Raw genomic sequence first — 8,576 nt, forward strand, 5'->3', positions numbered from 1 at the left:
GGCTGAGCTGGATTGCGTTTTGGATCCCTTCATGTGTCCGGCGCGGGTGGTGTTGCGAGCATCACCTGCGGCCTGCATGGCGTTGGCATGGTCCTAACTGCCTAAAAGCCTACCACACATGAGGCCTAAAGTTCGGAGTGATCTCCTGTACTTGTAATTGCTACGTATTATAGATGTACATGTACTCAATCTGCGGACAGAACTGTTTCGTCCTTTGTGGACTCGTCAGCGCAGCACAGAGAAAATGAGGCCGAACCTGATAGCAATGGAAATAAAAATTTCCAATCAGGCCCGAACGTACCTTGCCAGAGTGCTCAAACTGACAAGTCAGTGAGCTCTGCATAAAGCAAACAGCAAAGGCACTACCCCATGCAAGAGTGCTCAACTGCTACAAGAGCAGGAGCGAAATACTCAATCTGCGGACAGTACATGTATGTATGCCGGTCACGCCACGACGCATGCTTGCACTGGATGTAATAGTCATGTGACACACGTGACGGTTGCCACATGGACTGTCGATTGGCCATATCAGTGATGGCTCTCTTGGAGCTCTGTCCGCTTGCGTTTCAGTCGTAACTTGCAGAAAACATTGTGCATTGTACATGTACATATGGGTTTTCACGCTGATCGGGCCAAGAGGATACATGTTCGGGTTGACCACAGATTGTCTGCAGACCGTACATTTACGTTCTCTTTGTCCTGCATATGCATTATATTTTTGGAATTTTGAACCCCATTTGCATCAGCAGTGCATTATGCACATCAGAGTGCTCAATAAGAGTGCTTACTGATCACCACTCCATACAGGCAGCAGATGAATTAGAAAACTTTACATCACTAGTCATTAATTTAAACAAGCCAATGACTTTTGCACAGGTTAAAATCTATACCTTACCCATAACCCTGGTCCGCAAGGTATACTACCAAACATCACGCTCATCACCGAAACATTCCTGTCATCCACCAACCCGTCCCGCAGATCATTTATAGCAACACGTCCCTACCAATGTTTCCAGGGGTATCACTTTCTCAATGGGATATGCTCATAACGTGAGCCCAGTATATTCTTCCGGACTCAATCTACTTATGATTGCGTATAGCAAGAAACTCGGAGTTGAGATGAATATAATTTTTCACGAATTCCACTGGACCTTTGTGCATACAGGTGCATTCAAGCATAGTGGGATGGTCTAAGACTAGGAGTGAGACACAGAGGATACCAGGTTCAAGTCCTGCTAGGAAGCGGAAGGATTTGTCCAGCCGTGCTGCGACCAACAGTTAATTGGGAACTCGTGGCCCGGCACGAGGGAAGCATGGATGCAGCAAATGGGATTGTCGGTCTCTGACCAATTTAGTGGGTCTGATCTACTCACCTGCCACCGCTTTAGGAGCTGCATTCACGCCTTGATTCCTGAAGGGTGGTGGCGTTCCTACGGATGCGGAAAGCTCGGCCTCCAGGCGAGTCTAAAGCAAACCATGATTTTTTGTGTATGGGTACGCTGCATTTTGTGTTTGCTCCCTAAATGAAGCTGAGATACCAGATTTTGTAGACATCATGATAGCATTACTCGCATGACCAATCTTCAACTAAAGAGGGAATATTATGTTCTTGGATTAGATTTGCGGCGGGCTCCCGATTTTTTTTTTTTTTTTAACTACAAACTCAAACTAATCAAGCCAAAGGAACCTGGCAATTCCACGGTGACTGTGAGATTGGCTCGGCAGCAATCCTACGTATTACTAGTATTGTTAGGCATAGGCAATCGTCAGACAACTTTTAGTAATAGGTTTTTCATTTGACCGGACGAGAACACACGAGGCTTGCAGGTTCTCCGTCATCTTTATGGAACGAAACAAGACTTGTCCGGAGTATTACTACTTGCTTTCGTGGAGTGTGGCTGGAGAACTGTTCGTGCTGTGGTCTGAAAGCGTCGTGTCGTCTTGTCAGGTCGATTAAAAAACCTATTATTACTATTTGACGGACCTATTGAAGATGGCAACAAAGAATTAAGGTAACTTTTAGTACAAAGAATGATGCGTTGTGCTCTGTACCATTTTTGTGTTTATTTATGGCAGTAACAATTTTAGGAAATTAGAGGCCGCATGCCACGTACTGCTCTTTTCTCCCCGAAACTCAACACTTGCAAGCCAGATATGAAAGAAAGAAAAAATCATCAGTCACACCACCAGGACTCGAACCAGGGACCTTGCTATTCGCGAGAAATGCTCTAACCAACTGAGCTACAGTATGACTCTTATCCACAGTGATGGTAAATCTATCCTTCTTCGATCAATCATTATCTGGCTTGCATCATCCTGGCAACTCACACCAATCAAGAGGGCCCTCGGCCATTCGCTTGATATCATGGGGAGCGCATCAAACTATGTCCACTGCGAGCAAATTTTGATAGAGCAATAAAAAGAACCAACTCTGCCGTAACCATCACGCGGCAACGAAGTCAATTGTTTTCCGTAATCGAATGCAACAACTGTGAAGTGAGAGAAACAAAAACAAAAAAATTCACGGTTCGCGTGAGACTCGGCCAAAGGCCCAGTTTTCCGCATCCGCAGGAACGCCACCACCCTCTTGGATCAAGGCGCAGATGCAGCTCCTAAGCGATGGGAGAAACAAACTATGGAAAAAACAGAGGAAGAACTTACCAAAACAATTTCAGCGCAACAACATGCTTCTTTTGTTTACAGAGCACAGGCTTACGCAAACGAATACACACAGCTTCAAGAACCTTCAACTGACGAGGTTACCGTGCACGACACAAAACAGAAAAACAAAAATCATCGTACACTTCCAAACACTTAGGGTGATATAAAAATGCAAAAACACAGCTTCTGACGATCATCATCTCCATCCAACTTACCATCACCATCATCCGCAGCACCATCATCTACGTCACCCTCCGATCCCTCATCCGTGACAATCTCCGACTCTTCCTCCGCTCCATCCTCCTGCTCGACCTCGGTCACGCCTGCATCCTGTCCATGTTCATTGGACGCCACTGTTTGACTCCTCATTTCACCAGTACGGTAAGTACTTGTGCTTGATGTTATTCAGTCACGATATTCCCACTGATGATAATGACATGAAAATCGATGTTGGAAAACAATTGACTTCGTTGATGCATGATGGTTACGGCAGAGTTGGTTCTTAACTGGAGGTACATGCATATTATGATGACTTTGTGTTTCAGACCCTGCATGACACCGCTCTACACCACTGGTAATGTTGGTCTGATAGCCAGATGTGTTCTGGCCATCTGGATACGATCCTGTTGGCCCTATCAGCATAGCAACCCACATGTACATGTCTGACACACACAACAGAGGCAAAAGGCTGTGTTAGATACTGCTCTGTGCTTTCGTACATTGAGCACTCTACCTCGAGCTTCCTAGACCGGTCTTGTTTGTACATGTATGATGTAATAGTTTTACCTTGACACTTCTTGCTTGTCTTATGGTAACACCTTGTGTTCCTACTATTCTCACTCCTGCGGTTCTCACCTTTCTTTTGCTTTATAACCTCTGGTTTGAACATCATTCGAGGAATTCTCCAATCAATCAAGTCTATACTGTTACACTGGTAGCTTGAGGATGGTTGAGATCATCGTTTGCCCTTTGACGTGCCTTGTGCTCCTGGCCGCTACTGCTCTGCTATACGCCGCTTTCCGTGAGATCCGCCGCGCTCGGGACAACGTGGCTGCTACAGTTGGACGACATCAATTACCTGCTACATCAAGCTCAAGTCCTCCGGATCTAGCCCCGTGTCGATCGCGTTCTCTCTCCCAGACAAGCCCGAGCGTCAAACGCGTTACCAGAGAACCGAATGTTTTCCATGGCAACCCTTCCGAGTTCAAAGAATGGGTATTTACGGTCGAGTTAGCCTTGAAGTGCTCACCTCAAGGTGACCCGGAGAGCCAAGTTAACTTTGCGGCTAGCTACCTCGCTGGGAATGCGCGTCTTTGGCTAATTTCTTCCCTGGAAGCAGGTGAGCAATTTTCGGATTGGCATTCTTTGAAAAGCGCCCTAGCGCGAGTGTATGGCCCGCACTATGATGGGGAAAGAGTGCGGTTGGATATGTTCTCTATCCAACAGCGTGGGTCAATTGAATCGTACGTAACGGAGTTTTCTCGGCTAAGTTTACAGGTGCCGGAACTTGACGAACTCTCCAGAGCCTTGCTATTTGTCAACGGCCTGCACGGTAACATGCGGACCTTGGTAGTGAAGGAACACCCCACTACACTGTCAGCCGCCGTTCAGTCAGCGCTAGCAGTCGCCTCAGACAGCCGATTTCAGCGCAGACCACCACTGGCGACCGCGCCGGGATTCGCACCACCATCAGGTAGCAAAAAGCTAACAAAACTAAGCCCCGAGGAACGTGAGACATTACGAGCCCAGGCGGGCTGCTTCGCATGTCGTCGACCAGGCCATATGGCCCAGAATTGCCCGCAGCATCGAGATCACCCAAACGGTGGACGTCAGTAAGGCCGATGCGATTACTGACGCAGCAAGAAAAGGCATCACCTGCGTGTAGTGTGTGCTCCGTCTCTACCCGTAACCGATTCAGTAGCCTCGCTGTGGAGGATGTTGACGATGATGCTGAATGCTCCGAAGCCAATTTCAAGCGAGATGTTACACCAACTATTGAGGCCCAGGTTACCAGCGTCAATGTGGAAACGGAACATGAGCTCCTGCGTGTAGAAGGCAAAATCAACGGTCGTCGCGCGCTTATGTTAATAGATTCGGGCTCGACCCATGATTTCATTGCCGAACAGTTTGTCAGGAGAGTTAACCTGCCAACCGAAATTGGCTCGGAAAACCTGAATGTCACGCTGGCTGATGGACCATCAAGCTCGTTTCCCATGGAGACGACCCATGAATTGAAGGTTATCGTAGGCGACTTCAGCGATAACCAAACCTTCACGGTGTTCCCCCTTCATCGCTATGACGCTATATTGGGGAAACCTTGGTTAACGCGTAACAATCCAGACATAAACTTCCGGACGAATGAAGTCAGGTTGAACTCGAATGGTTTGCCTTGTGCGTCGCCCAGTCAAAGCGAACCGACCGCTCCTGTGGAGGCGATGTTCATATCTGGTCGTCAGGCTAGGCATGCCCTTAGGAGTGGAGACGAAGGTGTTCTGGCGTGGGTCAGCGTAGAAGACGGCATTGGCAAGGAACCTCCCGACAAATCCACTCAGAACGAGCACCCAGATCTCAAGGCCATGTTCCGTGACTATGACGATCTTTTCCCGGATGATCTGCCAGCTAGACTCCCACCAGAGAGGTCTGTAGACCACGAAATCCGCCTGGAGGAAGGCTCATCACCCCCATCGCGACCTGCCTATCGCCTGCCCAGGCCAGAAATGGAGGAATTGAAGAAACAGCTCACAGAACTCTTGAAAAAGGGTTTCGTAGAACCAAGTAAGTCCCCCTTTGGTGCACCGGTGTTTTTTGTCAAGAAAGCTGATGGTTCGTTACGCATGGTCTGCGATTGGAGGGAGCTAAACAAGATAACTGTTAAGAACAAGGCGTGCTTGCCAAATGTGGATGATTTATTCGATACCGTACAGGGCGCTAGGTACTTCACGAAACTAGACCTCCGATCAGGGTATAATCAGATTCGCATTCAAGCTGAGGACGTGCCCAAAACCGCGATTAACACTCCCTTTGGGCATTACCAATTTAGGGTCATGGGATTTGGTCTCACCAATGCACCGGCAACATTTCAATCCATGATGAATACGATTCTTCAACCATATCTGAGGGAGTTCGTAGTCGTGTTCCTAGATGACATACTCATCTTCAGCAAAACGTGGTCGGAGCATATGGAGCATGTCCGGTCGGTATTGAGCGTGCTCCGGGACAACCAGTTATTTTGCAAACGGTCAAAATGTGAATTTGGCGTGGGGAGTGTGCGGTTCCTGGGACATTGCATCGATGGACTGCACATCGCCCCTGACCCAGACAAGATTGCCGCAGTAAAGGTCTGGCCCGCTCCGACTTCCGTCACAGAGGTGAGGCAATTTCTTGGATTTACGAATTATTTTAGGCGATTCATAGATCAATACTCATCGCTCTCTAAGAACTTAGAGGAGATAACGGGAAAACATGCACGATTCGAGTGGAACAGCTCTCGGCAACATGCCTTTGAATCGCTAAAGCATGCCTTGTTGAATGCGCCCCTATTGCGGCTGGCTGATGTGAACCGACCATTCAGAGTGGTAACAGATGCAAGCGATTTCGCCTTGGGATGTGTTCTTCTCCAAGAACTAGAGGAAGATGCCTGGCATCCAGTGGCTTATGCTAGCCGAAAATTGTCTGCTGCGGAACAGAATTATACAGCTACAGAAAGAGAAACATTGGCCGTAGTGTTTGCGCTAAAGACCTGGCGCATCTACCTCTTTCAACACTTTGAGGTCATTACAGACAACATGGCGGTAGTTTATCTGAAAACAAAACCAAGCATTACAAAGAGAGAGGCGCGATGGGTTGAATTCCTAGCTGACTATAACTACACAGTCCGTCACAGACCCGGCAGAGAGAACCCTGCAGATCCCCTTTCGCGTCGCCCAGATCTCCATGAGAGTAACCTCGTGGAGAATGCAGTACCACGTTTGAATGCTATTGAGTATGCTTTAGCAATGAATGATGACGTGTCCAATACAATATCAGATGCCTACCAGAGAGACAAAGAGCTAACTCCCATCATAGAAAGATTGAAGCATTCTCTCCGAGATAATTTGCATGATCGCTATTATTGGGACGAATCCACTGATCGCTTGTACCTCAAGGCATCCCCCAATAACCGGTTGTGCATACCACAGTGCGGTGTCCGGTTAAAGCTCATTCAAGAACACCATGAGTGTGCAACGGCTGGCCACCCAGGTCGTGATCGAACGTACTTCCGCCTAGCACGTTTTTTCTACTGGCCCCGAATGGGTCTCGATATCAAGAGATTTGTCAAAACCTGTGATCTCTGCCAGCGAACGAAGGGAGGTCAGCCACGAACAGGGCTTCTCCAGTCACTTCCAATACCTAATAGTCCTTGGCAGGATATCTCAATGGATTTTATTGTTGGATTGCCCCTTACTTCTCGTGGCTTCGACGCAATTTACACCTTTGTGGACCGACTTACGAAATGCGTACATCTTGTTCCAACAAACTCGAAGATTGATGCTAAGGGTAGCGCTCAATTGTACATTCAAAACGTGTTTCGTCTGCACGGGCTGAGCTCAACCATTGTTTCCGATCGCGATCCACGATTCACTGCAGCTTTTTTCAAAGAAGTATTCTCTCAGCTAGGAACTAAATTGGCATTCAGCACTGCTAACCACCCTCAAACGGATGGTTTGACAGAGAGAGTTAACCGGCAAGTGGGAGATGTTCTAAGAGCATTTGTGAACTTGAGACAGGACAATTGGGATTCGCTTCTACCACTCTGCGAGTTTGCAATAAATAGTTCACAACAGTCATCTGTAGCTAATACACCGTTCTATCTGAACTATGGGTTTGACCCTAAGTCCCCGCCCGAATTCATTCTTACGGGAGGGGAAAGGAGTGATTCGGTCAATTGGCTTCATGAGCAGGAAGCCGCACTAAGGATAGCTCGAGATGCTATGCTCGACGCCCAGGCAAGGCAAGCTCTATACGCAGACCAGACGAGAACGCCCAGTGATTTGAAGGTTGGTGATAGCGTTCTTGTCTACAGAGACTTTCTACTGACCCCGGAAGCTCGTGGCCAGCCCTCTCGGAAGTTGCAACCCAAGTGGTTTGGTCCGTATCGTATCCAGGCTAAGATTGGAGCGAATGCTTTTCGCTTGGAACTACCCCGTGAACTTCGCTGCCATCCCGTGTTTAATGTCACTGCTCTTAAACGCTACGAAGAGAACACGATTCCTGGAAGACACCAACCCCCGCCTCCGCCCTTCACAGATCTAGATGGACACACACGCTATGTTGTCGAAGCCGTTTTGAATCACCGACACCGCAGTGGTGAGCAACACTTCCTGGTGCATTGGAAGGGTTACCCCAGCAGCGAAGCTACGTGGGAGCCCGCTGGCAACCTATGTGATGAGTCTGGTCGGAATATTAAACCGCTGCAGAACTATCTAGCCTCACAACGACAGCAGCCTTGATCTAACTGGGCTGAGCCATATGCATCTCTTACTGAGATAGTTAATAATTATGTTATAGACTGATATAGTTTTGCGTCATCTCCTTGTGAGAGTGATGAAGTTGAGTTGGATTACACTTCAATGTGGTTATGCATGTGCATGAGTGATTATTTAATATTCCCCTTTCCACAATTGCATCTCCTAACTGGATTGTGTTATCTAATAGAACCTTGGGCTTCCTATGGGGCCGGGAGAGTGTAATAGTTTTACCTTGACACTTCTTGCTTGTCTTATGGTAACACCTTGTGTTCCTACTATTCTCACTCCTGCGGTTCTCACCTTTCTTTTGCTTTATAACCTCTGGTTTGAACATCATTCGAGGAATTCTCCAATCAATCAAGTCTATACTGTTACATATGATGTGTAGTCAAGCTATAGATAGACGAT

This window comes from Sycon ciliatum, chromosome 10, assembly GCF_964019385.1.
Source record: "Sycon ciliatum chromosome 10, ocSycCili1.1, whole genome shotgun sequence".
NCBI classification, from domain to species: Eukaryota; Metazoa; Porifera; class Calcarea; order Leucosolenida; family Sycettidae; genus Sycon; species Sycon ciliatum.